Genomic DNA, 19,359 nt, shown 5'->3' with positions numbered 1-19,359 from the left:
GATACTGTAGGAATACTTTGGGTGTGCCAAACGTGACAACGTAACTGGGTGACTATAAAGGTGCACTACGAGTATCTCTGAAAGTGTCTGTTGGGTTGACACAAATCGAGACTGGGATTTGTCACTCTGCATGACGGAGAGGTATCTCTGGGCCCACTCGGTAAAATATCATCGTAATGAGCTCAATGTGACTAAGGGTTGGTCACGGGATGATGTGTTACGGAACGAGTAAAGTGACTTGCCGGGAACGAGATTGAACGAGGTATTGGAATACCGACGATCGAATCTCGGGCAAGTAACGTACCGATTGACAAAGGGAATTGAAGACGGGATTGATTGAATCCTCGACATCATGGTTCATCCGATGAGATCATCGTAGAATACGTGGGAGCCAACATGGGTATCCAGATCCCGCTGTTGGCTATTGGCCGGAGAGTTGTCTCGGTCATGTCTGCATGGTTCCCGAACCCGTAGGGTCTACACACTTAAGGTTCGGTGACGCTAGGGTTGTAGAGATATTAGTATGCGGTAACCCGAAAGTTGTTCGGAGTCCCGGATGAGATCCTGGATGTCATGAGGAGTTCCGGAATGATTCGGGGGTAAAGATTTGTATATAGGAAGTCCAGTTTCGGCCAATGGGAAAGTTTCGGCGTCATCAGTATTGTACCGGGACCACCGAAAGGATCCCAGGGGTCCACCGGGTGGGGCCACCTATCTCGGAGGGCCCCATGGGCTGAAGTGGGTAGGGAACCAGCCCTTGGTGGGCTGGTGCACCCCCCATGGGCCTCCCCCTGCGCCTAGGGTTAGAAACCCTAGGGGTGGGGGCGCCTCCACCTGGCTTGGGGGCCAAGCCACCCCCTTGCCCCCCCCATCTAGATGGGATCTAGAGGGGCCGGCGCCTCCCCCCCTGGCCCCTATATATAGTGGAGGGGAGGGAGGGTAGCCGCACCCAAGTCCCTGGCGCCTCCTCTCCCCCCGTGACACCTCTCCCTCTCGTTGGTGCTTGGCGAAGCCCTGCCGAGATCCCGCTGCTTCCACCACTACGCCATCGTGCTGCTGGATCTCCATCAACCTCTCCTCTCCCCTTGCTGGATCAAGAAGGAGGAGATGTCTCTCCCAACCGTACGTGTGTTGAACGCGGAGGTGTCGTCCGTTCGGCGCTCGGTCATCGGTGATTTGATCACGACGAGTACGACTCCATCAACCTCGTTCTCTTGAATGCTTCCGCTCGTGATCTACAAGGGTATGTAGATGCACTCCCCTCTCCCTCGTTGCTAGATGACTCCATAGATTGATCTTGGTGATGCGTAGAAAATTTTAAAATTCTGCTACGTTCCCCAACACCTGCTCCAATACAGGATGGTTTTCAACCATCTTGTAATCGTGGAACTGCTCTATAATATACATCTCGCTCCCGGCATCGGCGGCCCCGAACTTAGATTCGAGTGCCTCCCACAAGTCCTTGGCGACATGCCCATGTAAATATGCGTCGACCAGTTTATCTCCGTTCACGCTAAGAACTGCTCCGAGGAACACAACAGTGGCCTCCTTGCACGCCTTCTCCTGTTCAGGAGCAATCGTTCCCGTGGAGACACCGGTGACCCAGAACACGTTCATAGCCGTGAGCCATAAAGTGGTCTTAGTCTGCCAACGCTTAAAATACGAACCGGTAAACTTATCCGGTTTTAGTGCAGCGGCAAAGCCACTTGCCGAAAAATTCCTACACATAATAGGTTTTTGGATTGTTGAGTAAATAGGCAATTTCTCAATTAAATTAATCCATGAGTAAATCACTAGCATGGCATTGACACAAATAAACACATACTGATATTCAGTCAAGCTAGAACATACTACGATAATTGCAGAAAGATCTACGTATAACGCTAGCATGGCTAAAACAGGAAACAGTAGGAGCGGGATAAACGAGTTATACCCTCTAGTAGGACATGCAGAGGCCGCGGCTTTGGTGGCAACAGTGGCGTCCTCGGCGGCCTTCTTGTCGGCTTCAGCTTTCTCGGCGGCGTCACGTTCTGCGTCGGTGAACATGGTGATGATGAAGGCGACGCGGACGTTGAGGAAGTAGACGATCGGAAGCGAGCAGTCGTGTGATCGCTGCCCAAAAACCTATTCGCCCCTCACCCCATACAGGAACCAGAAGGGCGTGGTTTCGGAGACCTGCTCTCCCGTCGACCGTGTACAAGGCGGACGGGATGGAGTGACCGGTGGCAGCAGCAAGGGAACGATAGTGGGTGTGCGCGTGGGAGCAGATGTGATCTGTTTGTGGCGGCTAGGGTTAGGAGACACCGCACAGGTCAGAGAACTCTCCGTTAGTGACTGGCAAAATTAAGCGCGCAGCTGTGAGCTCAGCTCGGCTCAATCCCGCAACATGCGACGCGCCGAGGCATGGCGAGGCGGGCGGCGGAGGAGGAGTGCGCGAGGGCCTCTTCTCTTCTCAAGCTCCAACAGCATTTAGAAGAGAAACCCTTATAAGGAGGTCCAACTCCTTTTCCACTTCCGGGGTGGGACTAAACTTCCCACTACACCTAGTGCCATATAACCCTCATGGGCCCTTAGAGATTTTTCAGAAATTGCTATATGGGCCTAGAGCCCATCTCAAATTTCAGCAGCTTGTCCTCCTGAAACTTGCTCAGCAGCGGTGCCAGGACACCTCCGGCATCTCGGAAATCCACCAGCACACTGCACAACTCCCGATCCGTGAGTTGTCGAAAGATGGACTCTAGGTTCATCTGGTCGAGGGCCAAGACACCAACTCCCGCTGTCTCCACGGCGATGGGACTATCGGCCAGGGCTATGGCGTTAGATGCAAACTCTTCCTGGAGAAACGGGATGTGGAATTTGGAACCTTCTCCCTGCGCTATGATGATGTAAAGAGGCTGCTTTACCCCTGGCTCCTTTGATATTGGTAAGGTGGTCGTCTTGGCCATGTCGCTTGAAATTATAACTCAGTCGTATTTTTTCGATCAGAGGGGCCACACAGCCCCCATTTTCATCACAAAAATGGAGTCATAGCATATGAATCAAGTTTCATACAAACTTTACTTTTTTCGATGCCTAACATATGCATCATGAAAAAAAACTACTCCTACATCTTGAGGCACTTCGACTGCACCTACAGGATGCTACAACAAAAGACCGCTCCAAAGCACCGTCGCTACATTTTTTTGGCTAACATTTTTGCATCAGGTGAAAAAACTCACTACAACCTGAGATACCAAACTCTGCACCTACAGGGTGCTATAGCAAAAGAACAAGAGAGATCATCGCAAATGCTACATCTATCACCACTTGATCAACAGAGCCTCCGTACAGCAGGCCCCCAGCTGTAAGCACGCTTGAAGACGTCCCTCGCTATCCGGGCCAACCTCTTGGTCACTTCCTTAAGAGTTTTTTGCACTCCTCTTTTCTATAGCACACCCCACGAATCCAACACAGAACATAAGGAGAAGATAATATCAATAGGATTTTTAGGTAAAGAACTTTGAAAGCAAGATTTATGTCTTGTTTTCCAGATCGACCATAATAAAGCAGTCGTACCAATAGCTATAACCACTCTATCTTTCCCAGTATACTTAGGAAGCCAATTCTGGCAAAAGTCAAAGAATGACATGGGTGTTTGGGGATTTCCCAAAGCACTCCCAACTACATTCCAAAGAAACTGAGAAAAAGAGCAAGTGAAAAGCAGATGGTCAATACATTCATTGGCATCACAAAATTCACATTTGTTGGTGCCTTTCCAGCCTTTTTTATTGGTCAGGATCCTCCCTTTGATAACTAACCAAATAAAAGCCTTAATTTTCAAAGGTACCTTCAGTTTCCACAGAAACTTAAAAGGGAACACTACTCTCCTAGCAATAATATATTGATAAAGAGATTTAATAGAGAACTGGCCAGAGGTGGTCAAAAGCCATTTGACATTGCCAGGTTCCTCACTCAAAACAACCTGACTGCACATATCTAGAAGTTTATTCCACATATCCAATGTCTCCCCATATAAACATCTCCTAAATCTAATGCAGTTAAAATCTTGTTCAAATGCTTTAGCAACCGTAATGTTTTGATGGAAAGTAAGTTTGTACAAGCGAGGAAAAAGTTGACAGAGAGGCTTGTTGTGGATCCAAGCATCTTCCCAAAATCTAGTTTTACACCCACGTCCAACAATTCTCTGATAACAGTTGTAAACGATATCTTTAACACTCATGATACCATTCCAGAAATGTGTGTTGGCAGGAGATGACTCACATTGAGACAAAGTTTTCCTCTTCAAATACTTTGCTCTAATCATCTCCTGCCAATCCCAATCTTCATTCTCAAGTCTCCAGAGCCATTTACACAAAAGATTAATATTCTTGATATCCAGATTAGTAACACCCAACCCCCCTTGGTCCCTAAGTTGACAAACATCAAGCCAGTTAACTAAATGAAACTTCCTAACCCCCTCTTTCTCTTGCCAAAGCACCTGGCTCGAAAGAAATCGATTATTTTGCCTACTCCCTTTGGTAGACGCAAAAAGTTAAGTAAATGACTAATTACATTACTCAAACAAGTTTTAGTACGGATAAGCCTACCACCCATAGATAAAAGACCGCCATGCCACGCTGCAGCTCCTTTCTCTACTCAGTCGTATTCTTTCGCCAACTCTGAGTAGTATCCTCCTGGTTGATCAGCTCCGCTCCCAATTTGATTTATGACAATTCCGTTCATCGAGATTGTAGTTCTGAGTTCAGTGTAATAGATAAAACATCAGCAGCAGCATCACACATTGTATTCAAAGAAAACATGATATGCAGCAGTATGAAATATAAACATCACTACACTAAATGGCTAAAGCAATGAGTGTTCTACAATTTCCTAACCATAGTTGTAGCACACAAAATTTGAACATATTGTGCAACTTATATTGAAAAATTAAGCTACACCTATAATTATAAAGTGGCAAAAATCTGGGTTCTGATATCACCACAATCTAGAATTCTAGCAAGATATTTGTAGTGGAATATCTACCTCAAAGTTGCAAAGGCCTTCCCAGTAAGCATGCGATGAAGGTAAGCCTCATTCAATCTGAGACATAACGCTTCCTCCACGCCAATCCTTACATCTATCCCGGCGTTTCTGAGCTTTTCTTCCCAGTAAGCATGCGATGAAGGCAGTATTGGAACAGTACCGAATAATGGCGCTGGTTTTACCAAGAGAAGTGAATTGTTAGTGAAATTAGGGATCATATGAAGATTGGGAACTAACATGAGGCCTAGTTACCAGTATGACCATGAAGATTAGGGGACTGACTGTTTTCTGAAAGATTAGGCAAAGTCATGCCATGCTTTGTTAACGACCATCCAAGGTTTGAAAGATGAGAGAGTCGTTGAATTACCATGCTTTGCAACAAACATAATCCTACAAATCATTCGTAATCTCATAGAGTGAACACCAAATTGAGAACAGGTGTGACCTCGGCATGGGGCTGGCCGGCTTTGGGGTGGAATCCCTCGCCGACGACTTGGCCCTCGCGGACGATGACGCGGCCTATTACGCTCCCACTAGATAATTTGGCACAATCAGAGTCAGAGTATAGAGGAATTGGAGAATTTCGATCTAGGGTTCATGAGATATAGAGAGAAGGGGATCGAGAGTGAGAACCATGCCTCCAGTGTATTGTTTCTGCCTGCCTTCTCCCCTGGTGCTCTCTCGCTTAAGTAGTTAGGTCGTCCATTTTGGGCCGCCGTAGCGCTTGTTGGGCTTGCGGGCTCGTTTATTCTTCTCTTGGGCTTGGTCACTGGTGTTGGCTGGTGCAGTAGGTTGGGCCGTAACATTCCCCCCTTCTTGAGAACCAGCTTGCCCCCTATTAAGCTGGAGCCTCTGGATAATGGTGTTGCAGCTCGCCGCGGTCCTCCTAGGTCGCCAGTGATGCCGGTTGCCCGGTCCAGCGGATGAGCACTTGCGGGATTTGGTTCTTGCCCCCGCGGTGGAGATCAGTACCCAGGATTTCCACCGGTTCGGGGCTGGATGCTGCCTCAGTTCGTAACTCCTCCAGCGCCTGTTCCGACAGCGGTAATGCTCGCACAGTTGGGATACGTGGAAAACTGGATGAATGATGTGTCGTGGTAACGATTCCGACAACAAGAGAGGGTAGGATAAAGGAGCATGATATATCAAGATGCATATGGGTGACACGGTGGTTTTAGCGAGTTCGGGTCTCTCACGGTGGAGATAACAACCCTACATCTCGTGCTCCGGAGAGGCTTTGTTTTATCTGAGTATGTATCCGGAGATTACAATGTGTGTTTGAGAGAGAGGGGAGAGCGGATCTCCATGCTTGAGCTATGTCCTTAGACTAATGGTTAGAAAGAGAGAGAGGTGGAAGAAAAGACCCCTTAGTCTAGTGGTGGGGGTGGCTTATATAGAGTGTGCCACCCCCTCACCCCTTATGTTACACGGTGGAGAATCAATGCCATAATGCCTGCCCACTACAAAACCGTCATGCTGACTATTGGTCTTTGCATATCCGAGTGAGTTACACGGTCGAGTGGAATGAGCTCGTCGAGTGAAGTGCCGTGCTCCGAGTGGTTATCACCGTCCGAGTGACTTTCAAGTTGCGGTACATCTGGACGGCGATCTGGCCCAGGGGTCCAGTACAAACTATACGGTGTCCATGGGTAGGGCCTTTAGGTCAGGCCTGTTACCCTACCCCCAATACATGTCCTCGTCATTAGCCCCCAATCGGTCGAGGTTGAGCGGGTCGAGTCGAGGTGAATTCCCAGATGAGTCGAGTGCTGCGGAGGCACTTATGAACTCCCTCTGGTCACCCGGCGATCTTATCTCCGCATGTTACCTTGACGGATTCCAGACTGTATGGTGTCCGAGTGAAATGAGCTCAAACGGGTCCGCGGAGGAGCGTTAAACTCACCTTAAAGCAATTTTTTTGGAGTGATTTGGAGCTGGTCCTGCATTGAGTAACTGATTACTCAGAATTTCTTCACGCCTGGAACGTGTCTTTTTTTGTTGTTTGGTTATCACTCGGACCGGGCGGACCATTCCGAGTTGATACCATTCTAGTGGGGGCACGCTGAGTGCACCCACTGGGTGTAGTCCCAGAGACTGCCGTCGACTACGGGCAGTCGGCGGGAGTCTTAGAGCATGTCTTTTTTGTTGTTGTTTGCCCATCACTCGGACCGGGCGGACCATTCCGAGTGGATAGCAACAGTCGGCGGGAGTCTTAGAGCCTGTCTTTTTTGTTGTTTTTCATCACTCGGACTGGTCAGGCCGTACCGAGTGGAGATTACTCCAGTGGGGGCACGCTGAGTGCACCCACTGGGTGTAGTCCCCGAGACCGCCATCGACTGCGGGCAGTCGGCGGGGGTCTGAGAGAACTAAAACTCTTCTTAGATGGTACTGATCGAACTTGTTCTTCTCTGACTCGGAGGTTGAGTAATTCTGGAGCTGGTTTTGCATCGAGCAAAATGTTCTTTCTGAGTTCTCTTCTAGTGGGGGCACGCTGAGTGCACCCGCTGGGTGTAGTCCCCGAGCCTCTGTCGGACTAGATGAGTCGGGCAGAGGGTTTAAGTCTCCTAGTAAACCTCCACGCAGTCAACACGGTAAATATCTTTTAGTCTGAAATTGAGTCAATCGGATGCATCTTCAGGTGCTTGACATGGTAAATAAGCTCAGCCTAGAGCTGAGTCAGTCGGAATGATCTCCATGCACTCGGCACGGTAAATAAATTCAGCCTGGAACTCGATTAAGCAGGTGAATCTTCATGCTCTCGGCATGGTGAATGAATTCGGCTTTGAAACTGTCGACTGTAGAAAAAAGCCGGACACTCCAGGGAGTAATCGTTCCAGTAGTACTTCTTATATTGACCGTTAGATTTTGTGTGAAAGGGGTATTCGCAAGAGTACATTGTATCCGTAGAGGAGCTTCGTTTTAACCCTTTTGCATGAGAGGGATATTTGTCCGAGCGGACATGCTTCCCGACTGATCGGGGTATGTTGACTGCAAGGAAAAACTTGGTGGCACTCGTATGTCTCCCGGAGGAGATAGACTAGTGGTCTGACATGGACGTGCTATGAAACCCGACTGGCGGGCTTAGTGTGTGGGCTGACTCTTCGGAGAGAGGTCACTCATTATCCTGGGGGAACACCAGCTCATGCTATCTCTGAGTCCAAGTTTGGGAAACTGACGCCTTGGAGCCTAGGATAAGGGTCAAGTGTATCCGTAGAGGAGCATTGTTTTCACCCTTTGCAGTCTTAAAGATGACTTCAGGTAATGATTTGGGTGATCGTCCGAGTGGACAGTACTACCCTTATAGATTTTCGGCAAACCGAGCATGTATGGTCAGAAGAATATTCCTAATGTGATCAATAGGTTGACCAAATGGGCGTAACCCATGAGGGCGACATGGCCCAGGGCTATGCGAAGCCCCCGAGTGATGCTCGAAAAAGGTAAGATTGCTACAGAGTGTGATATGAGGTTTGAACATATGAGTAACTTAGTTGTTCCAGTGTTGGGGGTGTAGAGGTGAGGACATGTCCAACTGATGGTGACGCGTAGGGCGGCCGAGGGGCGAGGACGTGTACAACCGAGTGGCGACGCGCGGGGCGGCCGAGTGGTGAAGACGTGCAGATCTGAGTGGCGACGCGTGGGGCGGCCGAGTGGTGAAGACGTGCACAACCAAGTGGCAACGTGCGGGGCGGCCGAGTGGTGAAGACGTGCACAACCGAGTGGCAACACGAGGGCGGCCGAGTGGTGAAGATGTGCAAATCCGAGTGGCGACGTGCGGGGCGGCCGAGTGATGCTAGGTGAGGTGGCCGAGTGAAGGACTAAGTGTCCAGCCAAGTGGCAAAAATGGTCCTTGAAGGAGTTAGCCAGATGCTTTCGAAGTTGATGTAGTGACGAGGTCGGTGTAGTGTGGCTGCGGCGCAACAAGACCGGTGCGACAACTGAGTCTGAGTAGGAACGAAGATGGCGTGCAGAGTGTCTGGGTGATTATGTAATTTGTCAAAGTGACGGATCGAATGTACTTGTTGAAGTGAAGGGTCTGACTGCTGATGAAGTACTCGACCACTTAGGAGAGTGTCATTCCGAATGAGCTGCAGCTCCCGAGTGCGGCGTAGCCCCCGAGCGTACTATAGGCTTCGACAACGGACGTGCCAGAATACAAGAAATATAGTTTTGAATGGATAATTTGTAATTCATCAAGTCAGACTCGGGTAAAGATGAGGAGAAGCTTCCGAGTGATGCTCGAAAGAGGCAAACTCGCAGGGAGTGAAGTGTGCAATTTAATTATAAAAGGGACTTATCAGTCTCATGCTTGACGAGGTCTATGTCATTGATATGATGAAGAGGATTCCTCTGAGGGGTTGGCCGAATGTGTTTGAAGCCAACAGGTGACAAGGTCGGTGTTGTGGTGCGCTAGGACCGGTACGGTGACCGAGTCCGAGCAGCGATGAAGTTGGCGCATAGGGCCGTCGAGTGATCGCATAACTTGTGTAAAAATGGCACAAGCCAACGAAATAATTTCTCGAGGAAATTTGATGTGTGCTGAAATGATTAGTGTGAATAACACCCATAGACACATGTTGGGAGTGCAAGGGGCTTGCTGGTTGACCAGCAAGAGTCTGAGAGAGCGAAGGATCCGTTCGAACTTGTCGAAGCGACGGATCCGACCGAACTCATTGGAATACTGGCTCAAATAAAATGGAAGTGTAGTGTTTCAACTGAGTTGCAGCCCCGGACGACCGATGCAAACTCGAAATGAAGAACGACACATGGTGTTCGTGAATGATGTACGCGAAAAATGGAAGCTGGACTCGTGAGTCACATAACTAGTACTAAGTAAGTATGTGAAAATAAGCAGCCGAGCATAGAGGTACTGTAACGCCCTTGATGCGGCTATATCTCCCACGTGTCGAAGCACGACTTAGAGGCATAACCGCATTGAAAGCAATGTCGCAAGTGAGGTAATCTTCACACAACCCATGTAATACATAAGGGAAAGATACATAGTTGGCTTACAATCGCCACTTCACACAATTACATGAATAAAACATTACATCATCCAAATACACTCATGGTCTGACTACGGAACCAAAATAAAAGAAGAACCCCAAAAGCGACAAAGGTCCCCGATCGACCCCAACTGGGCTGCACTACTGATCAACTAGAACGAAACAACACAAAGGACAAGATCTTCATCGAGCTCCTCCTTGAGCTTGGTTGCGTCACCTGCTCTGTAACATCGGCACCTGCAAACTGGTTTTGGAAGTATCTGTGAGCCACAGGGACTCAGCAAATCTCGCACCCTCGCGATCAAGACTATTTAAGCTTATGGTTAAGGTAAAAGGTATGAAGTGGAGCTGCAGCAAGCGACTAGCATATATGGTGGCTAACATACGCAAATGAGATAGAGAAGAGAAGGAAAAGCACGGTCGATAAAATTATGATCAAGAAGTGATCCTAAAACAACCTACATCAAGCATAACTCTAACACCGTGTTCACTTCCCGGACTCCACCGAGAAGAGACCATCACGGTTACACACGCAGTTGATGTATTTTAATTAAGTTAAGGTTCAAGTTATCTACAACTGGACATTAACAAATTCCCATCTGCCCATAACCGCGGGCACGTCTTTCGAAAGTTCAAATCCCTGCAGGGGAGTCCCAACTTAGCCCATCACAAGCTCTCACGGTCAACGAAGGAATAGACCTCCTCCCGAGACATTCCGATCAGACTCGGTATCCCGGTTCTACAAGACATTTCGACAGGGTAAAACTAAACCAGCAACACCGCCCGAATGTGCCGACAAATCCCGATAGGAGCTGCACATATCTCTTTCTCAGGGCACACCGGATCGTCCAAACTTCTGGTAGGCCAGCCCAGAGTTGCCCCTGGTGGCCACCGGCGGCTGACAAGTTGGACCAACACTCAGAGGAGCACTGGCCCGGGGGTAAAATAATGATGACCCTCAGGAGCGCGACTCCCAAGGGAAAAGAAAAGGATAGGTGGCAAATGGTAAAACCAATGTTGGGCATTGCTGGAGGAGCTTTACTTAAGGCGAACTGTCATGGGGTTCCCATTATTACCCAACCGCATAAGGAACGCAAAATCCGGAAACATAACACCGATATGACGGAAACTAGGGCGGCAAGAGTGGAACAAAACACCAGGCATAAGGCCGAGCCTTCCACCCTTTACCAAGTATATAGATGCATTAATTAAATAAGATATATTGTGATATCCCAACAAGTAAACATGTTCCAACAAGGAACAACATCTCCATGTTCCAACAAGGAACAAACTTCAATCTTCACCTGCAACTAACAACGCTATAAGAGGGGCTGATCAAAGCGGGAACATAGCCAAACAACGGTTTGCTAGGACAAGCTGGGTTAGAGGCTTGGTTCAACAATATGGGAGGCATGATAAGCAAGTGGTAGGTGTTTGAAATATGCACTAGAGGCAATAATAAATTGGTTATTATTATATTTCCTTGTTCATGATAATCCTTTATTATCCATGCTAGAATTGTATTGATAGGAAACTCAGATACATGTGTGGATACATAGACAACACCATGTCCCTAGTAAGCCTCTAGTTGACTAGCTCGTTGATCAATAGATGGTTACGGTTTCTTGACCATGGACATTGGATGTCATTAATAACGGGATCACATCATTAGAAGAATGATGTGATGGACAAGACCCAATCCTAAGCCTAGCACAAGATCATGTAGTTCGTATGCTAAAGCTTTTCTAATGTCAAGTATCATTTCCTTAGACCATGAGATCGTGTAACTCCCGGATACCATAGGAATACTTTGGGTGTGCCAAACGTCACAACGTAACTGGGTGACTATAAAGGTGCACTACGGGTATCTCTCAAAGTGTCTGTTGGGTTGGCATGAATCAAGACTGGGATTTGTCACTCCGTGTAAACGGAGAGGTATCTCTGGGCCCACTTGGTAGGACATCATCATAATGTGCACAATGTGACCAAGGAGTTGATCACGGGATGATGTGTTATGGAACGAGTAAAGAGACTTGCCGGTAACGAGATTGAACAAGGTATCGGGATACCGACGATCGAATCTCGGGCAAGTATCGTACCGATGCACAAAGGGAATTGCATACGGGATTGATTAAGTCCTTGACATCGTGGTTCATCCGATGAGATCATCGTGGAACATGTGGGAGCCAACATGGGTATCCAGATCCCGCTGTTGGTTATTGACCGGAGAGTCATCTCGGTCATGTCTGCATGTCTCCCGAACCCGTAGGGTCTACACACTTAAGGTTCGGTGACGCTAGGGTTATAGAGATATTAGTATGCGGTAACCCGAAAGTTGTTCGGAGTCCTGGATGAGATCCCGGATGTCACGAGGAGTTCCGGAATGGTCCGGAGGTAAAGATTTATATATGGGAAGTCTTGTTGTGGTCGCCGGAAAAGTTTCGCGCATTATCGGTATTGTACCGGGAGTGCCGAAAGGGGTCCAGGGGTCCACCAAGGGGGTCCACCTGCCCCAGGGGCCACATGGGCTGTAGGGGTGTGCGCCTTGGCCTATATGGGCCAAGGGCACCAGCCCCAAGAGGCACATGCGCCAAGAGATAAGGGAAAGGAAGAGTCCTAAAGGGGGAAGGCACCTCCTAGGTACCTTGGGGAAGATGGACTCCTCCCTGGCCGCACCCTTCCTTGGAGGAAGGGCCAAGGCTGCGCCCCCCCCCTCTCCCTTGGCCCTATATATGGTAGGGGAAGGGAGGGCAACGACACCTAAGCCCTGGCGCCTCCCTCTCCCTCCCATGACACATCTCCCTCCTCTCGCAGCGTTTGGCGAAGCCCTGTTGGAATCCCGCTACTTCCACCACCACGCCGTCGTGCTGCTAGATCTCCATCAACCTCTCCTCCCCCCCTTGCTGGATCAAGAAGGAGGAGACGTTGCTGCTCCGTACGTGTGTTGAACGCGGAGGTGTCGTCCGTTCGGCGCTAGGATCATCGGTGATTTGGATCACGACGAGTACGACTCCATCAACCCCGTTCTCATGAACGCTTCCGCGCGCGATCTACAAGGGTATGTAGATCCACTCCTCCCTCGTTGCTAGATGACTCCATAGATTGATCTTGGTGACACGTAGGAAAATTTTGAATTATTGCTACGTTCCCCAACAGTGGCATCATGAGCTAGGTCTATTGCGTAGATTCTATGCACGAGTAGGACACAAAGCAGTTGTGGGCGTTGATCTTGTTCAATATGCTTACTGTTACTAGTCCAATCTTGATTCGGCGGCATTGTGGGATGAAGCGGCCCAGACCAACCTTACACGTACACTTACGTGAGACCGGTTCCACCGACTGAGATGCACTAGTTGCGTAAGGTGGCTGGCGGGTGTCTGTCTCTCCCACTTTAGTCAGATCAGATTCGATGAAAAGGGTCCTTATGAAGGGTAAATAGCAATTAGCATATCACGTTGTGGTCTTTGCGTAGGTAAGAAACGCTCTTTCTAGAAACCCATAGCAGCCACGTAAAACATGCAAACAACAATTAGAGGACGTCTAACTTGTTTTTGCAGGGTATGCTATGTGATGTGATATGGCCAAAGGATGTGATGAATGATATATGTGATGTATGTGATGATCATGTTCTTGTAATAGGAATCACGACTTGCATGTCGATGAGTATGACAACCGGCAGGAGCCATAGGAGTTGTCTTAATTTATTTATGACCTGCGTGTCAACATAAACGTCATGTAATTACTTTACTTTATTGCTAACCGTTAGCTGTAGTAGTAGAAGTAATAGTTGGCGAGGCAACTTCATGGAGACACGATGATGGAGATCATGGTGTCATGCCGGTGACGATGATGATCATGGATCCCCGAAGATGAAGATCAAAAGGAGCAATATGATATTGGCCATATCATGTCACTATTATTTGATTGCATGTGATGTTTATCATGTTTTTGCATCTTGTTTACTTAGAACGATGGTAGTAAATAAGATGATCCCTCATTATAATTTCAAGAAGGTGTTCCCCCTAACTGTGCACCGTTGCGAAAGTTCGTCGTTTCGAAGCACCACGTGATGATCAGGTGTGATAGATTCTTACATTCGAATACAACGGGTGTTGACGAGCCTAGCATGTACAGACATGGCCTCGGAACACATGCGAAACACTTAGGTTAACTTGACGAGCCTAGCATGTACAGACATGGCCTCGGAACACAAGAGACCGAAAGGTCGAGCATGAGTCGTATGGTAGATACGATCAACATGAAGATGTTCACTGATGATGACTAGTCCGTCTCACGTGATGATCGGACACGGCCTAGTTGACTCGGATCATGTAATCACTTAGATGACTAGAGGGATGTCTATCTAAGTGGGAGTTCATAAGATGAACTTAATTATCCTGAACATGGTCAAAAGATCTTTGCGAATTATGTCGTAGCTCGCGCTTCAGTTCTACTGTTTAGTTATGTTCCTAGAGAAAATTTAGTTGAAATTTGATAGTAGCAATTACGCAGACAGTAAAAGGTTTATGTCCTTAATGCACCGCTCAGTGTGCTGAACCTCGAACGTCGTTTGTGGATGTTGCGAACATCTGACATACACATTTTGATAACTACGTGATAGTTCAGTTAAACGGTTTAGAGTTGAGGCACCGAAGATGTGTTAAAATGTCGCGAAACATATGAGATGTTTCGAGGGCTGAAATTGGGATTTCAGGCTCGTGCCCACGTCAAGAGGTATAAGACCTCCGACGATTTTCTTAGCCTGCAAACTAAGGGAGAAAAGCTCAATTGTTGAGCTTGTGCTCAGATTGTCTGAGTACAACAATCGCTTGAATCGAGTGGGAGTTGATCTTCCAGATGAAATAGTGATGGTTCTCCGAAGTCATTACCACCAAGCTGCTTGAGCTTCGTGATGAACTATAATATATCAGGGACATATATGATGATCCTTGAGATATTCGCGATGTTTGACACCACAAAAGTAGAGATCAAGAAGGAGCATCAATTGTTGATGGTTGGTGAAACCACTAGTTTCAAGAAGGGCAAGGGCAAAAAAAAGGGATGCTTCATGAAACGGCAAATCAGCTGCTGCTCTAGTGAAGAAACCCAAGGTTGAACCCAAACCCGAGACTAAGTGCTTCTGTAATAAGGGGAACAGCCACTGGAGCAAAATTACCCTAGATACTTGGTAGATGAGAAGGCTGGCAAGGTCGATAGAAGTATATTGGATATACATTGTGTTAATGTGTACTTTACTAGTACTCCTAGTAGCACCAGGGTATTAGATATTGGTTCGGTTGCTAAGTGTTAGTAACTCGAAATAAAAGCTACGGAATAAACGGAGACTGGCCAAAGGTGAGATGACGATATGTGTTGGAAGTATTTCCAAGGTTGATCAAATATCGTACGCTCCCTCTACCATCAAGATTGGTGTTTGCATTGAGCATAGACATGATTGGATTATGTCTATCGCAATACGGTTATTCATTTAAGGAGAGAGTAATGGTTACTCTGTTTATTTGAATAATACCTTCAATGGTCTTACACCTAAAATGAATGGTTTATTGAATCTCGATCGTAGTGATACACATGTTCATGCCAAAAGATAGTAATGATAGTACCACCTACTTGTGGCACTGCCATGTAAGTCATATCAGTATAAAACGCATGAAGAAGCTCCATGTTGATGGATCTTTGGGCTCACTCGTTTTTGAAAAGTTTGAGACATGCGAACCATGTCTATTGGTGTATATGCATGAAGAAACTCCATGCAAATGGACCGTTTGGACTCACTTGATTTTGAATCACTTGAGACATGCAAATCATACCACATGGGCAAGATGACTGAAAGCCTCATTTTCAGTAAAATGGAACCAGAAAGCAACTTGTTGGAAGTAATGCATTTTGATGTGTGCAGTCCAATGAGTGCTGAGGCGTGTAGTGGATATCATTATGTTCTTACTTCACAGATGATTTGAGTAGATGTTGAGTATATTTACTTGATGAATCACGAGTCTGAATTATTGAAAGGTTCAAGTAATTTCAGGGTGAAGTTGAAAGATCGTCGTGACAAGAGGATAAAAGATCTATGATATGATCATAGAGATGAATATCTGAATTACGAGTTTGGCACAGAATTAAGACATTGTGGAAATTGTTTCACAACTAATACAGCCTGGAACACCATAGTGTGAGGGTGTGTCCAAACATCATAACTGCACCCTATTGGATATGATGCATACCATGATGTCTCTTATTGAATTACCACGATAGTTCATGGGTTAGGCATTAGAGACAACCGCATTCACTTTAAATAGGGCACCACGTAATTTCGATGAGATGACACCGTATGAACTATGGTTTAGAGAAACCTAAGTTGTCATTTCTTAAAAGTTTGGGGCTGCGACTCTTATGCGAAAAAGTCTCAGGCTGATAAGCTCGAACCCAAAGCGGATAAATGCATCTTCATAGGACACCCAAAACAGTTGGGTATACCTCCAGTCTCAGAACCGAAAGCAATAAGGGATTGTTTCTAGAATCGGGTCCTTTCTCGAGGAAAAGTTCCTTTCGAAAGAATTGAGTGGGAGGATGGTGGAGACTTGATGAGGTTATTGAACCGTCTCTTCAACTAGTGTGTGGCAGGGCATAGGAAGTTGTTCCTGTGGCACCTACAACAATTGAAGTGGAAGCTTATGATAGTGATCATGAAACTTCAGATCAAGTCACTACCAAACCTCGTGGGATGACAAGGATGCGTACTACTTCAGAGTGGTACGTGATCCTGTCTTGGAAGTCATGTTGCTAGACAACAATGAACCTACGAGCCATGGAGAAGCGATGGTGGGCCCAGATTCCGATAAATGGCTCGAGGCCATAAAATCCGAGATAGGATCCATGTATGAAAACAAAGTGTAGACTTTGGAAGAACTACTTGATGGTCGTAAGGCTGTTAGGTACATATGGATTTTGAAAGGAAGACGGACAATGATGGTAAGTATCACCATTAAGAAAGCTCGACTTGTCGTTAAGATGTTTTCCGACAAGTTCAAGGAGTTGACTACGATGAGACTTTCTCACTCGTAGCGATGCTAAGAGTCTATTGGAATTATATTAGCGATTACTGCATTATTTATGAAATCTTGCAGATAGGATGTCAAAACATTGTTTCCTCGACGATTTTCTTGAGGAAAGGTTGTATGTGATACAACTGGAAGGTTTTGTCAATCCTGAAAGATGCTAATAAGTATGCAAAGCTCCAGCAATCCTTCTAAGGACTGGAGTAAGCATCTCGGAATTGGAATGTATGCTTTGATGAGATGATCAAAGATTTTGGGTTTATACAAAGTTTATGAGAAACTTGTATTTCCAAAGAAGTGAGTGGGAGCACTATAGAATTTCTGATGAGTATATGTTGTTGACATATTATGGATCAGAAATGATGTAGAATTTCTGGAAAGCATATAGGGTTATTTGGAAAGTTTTTTTCAATGGAAAACCTGGATTAAGCTACTTGAACATTGAGCATCAAGATCTATAAGGATAGATCAAAACGCTTAATGGTACATTCAAATGAGCACATACCTTGACATGATCTTGAAGGTGTTCAAGATGGATCAGTCAAAGAAGGAGTTCTTTCCTGAGTTGTAAGGTATGAAGTTAAGACTTAAAGCTCGACCACGGCAGAATAGAGAGAAAGGACGAAGGTCGTCCCCTATGCTTAAGACATAGGCTCTACAGTATGCTATGCTGTGTACCGCACCTGAAATGTGCCTTGCCATGAGTCAGTCAAGGGGTACAAGAGTGATCTAAGAATGGATCACAGGACAGCGGTCAAAGTTATCCTTAGTAACTAGTGGACTAAGGAATTTTCTCGATTATGGAGGTGGTAAAAGAGTTCGTCGTAAAGGGTTACGCCGATGCAAACTTTGACACTAATCCAGATTATTCTGAGTAGTAAACTAGATTCGTATAGTAGAACGGTTATTTGGAATAGCTCCAAATGTAGTGTAGTAGTTCCATCTACAAGATGACATAAGAAATTTGCAAAGTACATACGGATCTGAAAGATTCAGACCCGTTGACTATAACATCTCTCACAAGCATAAGATGATCAAACCCAGAACTCATCGAGTGTTAATCACATGGTAATGTGAACTAGATTATTGACTCTAGTAAACTCTTTGGGTGTTAGTCACATGGGGATGTGACCTTGAGTGTTAGTCACATAGCGATGTGAACTGGATTATTGACTCTAGTGCAAGTGGGAGACTGTTGGAAATATGCCCTAGAGGCAATAATAAATTGGTTATTATTATATTTCCTTGTTCATGATAATCGTTTATTATCCATGCTATAATTGTATTGATAGGAAACTCAGATACATGTGTGGATACATAGACAACACCATGTCCCTAGTAAGCCTCTAGTTGACTAGCTCATTGATCAATAGATGGTTACGGTTTCCTGACCATGGACATTGGGTGTCATTGATAACGGGATCACATCATTAGAAGAATGATGTGATGGACAAGACCCAATCCTAAGCCTAGCACAAGATCATGTAGTTCGTATGCTAAAGCTTTTCTAATGTCAAGTATCATTTCCTTAGACCATGAGATTGTGAAACTCCCGGATACCGTAGGAATACTTTGGGTGTGCCAAACGTCACAATGTAACTGGGTGACTATAAAGGTGCGCCACGGGTATCTCCGAAAGTGTCTGTTGGGTTGGCACGAATCAAGACTGGGATTTGTCACTCCATGTAAACGGCGAGGTATCTCTGGGCCCACTTGGTAGGACATCATCATAATGTGCACAATGTGACCAAGGAGTTGATCATGGGATGATGTGTTACAGAACGAGTAAAGAGACTTGCCGGTAACGAGATTGAACAAGGTATCAGGATACCGACGATCGAATCTCGGGCAAGTATGGTACCGATGGACAAAGGGAATTTCATACGAGATTGATTAAGTCCTTGACATCGTGGTTCATCCGATGAGATCATCGTGGAACATGTGGGAGCCAACATGGGTATCCAGATCCCGCTGTTGGTTATTGACCGGAGAGTCATCTCGGTCATGTCTGCATGTCTCCCGAACCCGTAGGGTCTACACACTTAAGGTTCGGTGACGCTAGGGTTATAGAGATATTAGTATGCGGTAACCCGAAAGTTGGTTATGAGATCCCGGACGTCACGAGGAGTTCCGGAATGGTCCGGAGGTAAAGATTTATATATGGGAAGTCTTGTTTTGGTCGCCGGAAAAGTTTCACGCATTATCGGTATTGTACCGGGAGTGCCGAAAGGGGTCCGGGGGTCCACCAAGGGGGTCCACCT

General features: G+C 46.5%; 1 pseudogene; it reads right to left on the bottom strand.

The window, feature by feature from the left end:
• Positions 1-1,835: 1,835 nt before the first annotated feature.
• Positions 1,836-19,359, bottom strand: part of LOC123101806 (riboflavin biosynthesis protein PYRD, chloroplastic-like) — a 55,180-nt pseudogene continuing 37,656 nt past the window's right edge.

The sequence above is a fragment of the Triticum aestivum genome, chromosome 5A (genome assembly GCF_018294505.1).
Source record: "Triticum aestivum cultivar Chinese Spring chromosome 5A, IWGSC CS RefSeq v2.1, whole genome shotgun sequence".
In the NCBI taxonomy this organism is placed as follows: Eukaryota; Viridiplantae; Streptophyta; class Magnoliopsida; order Poales; family Poaceae; genus Triticum; species Triticum aestivum.
Note: the sequence above shows the minus strand (reverse complement) of the source record. Positions and strands in the feature narration are given on the sequence as shown.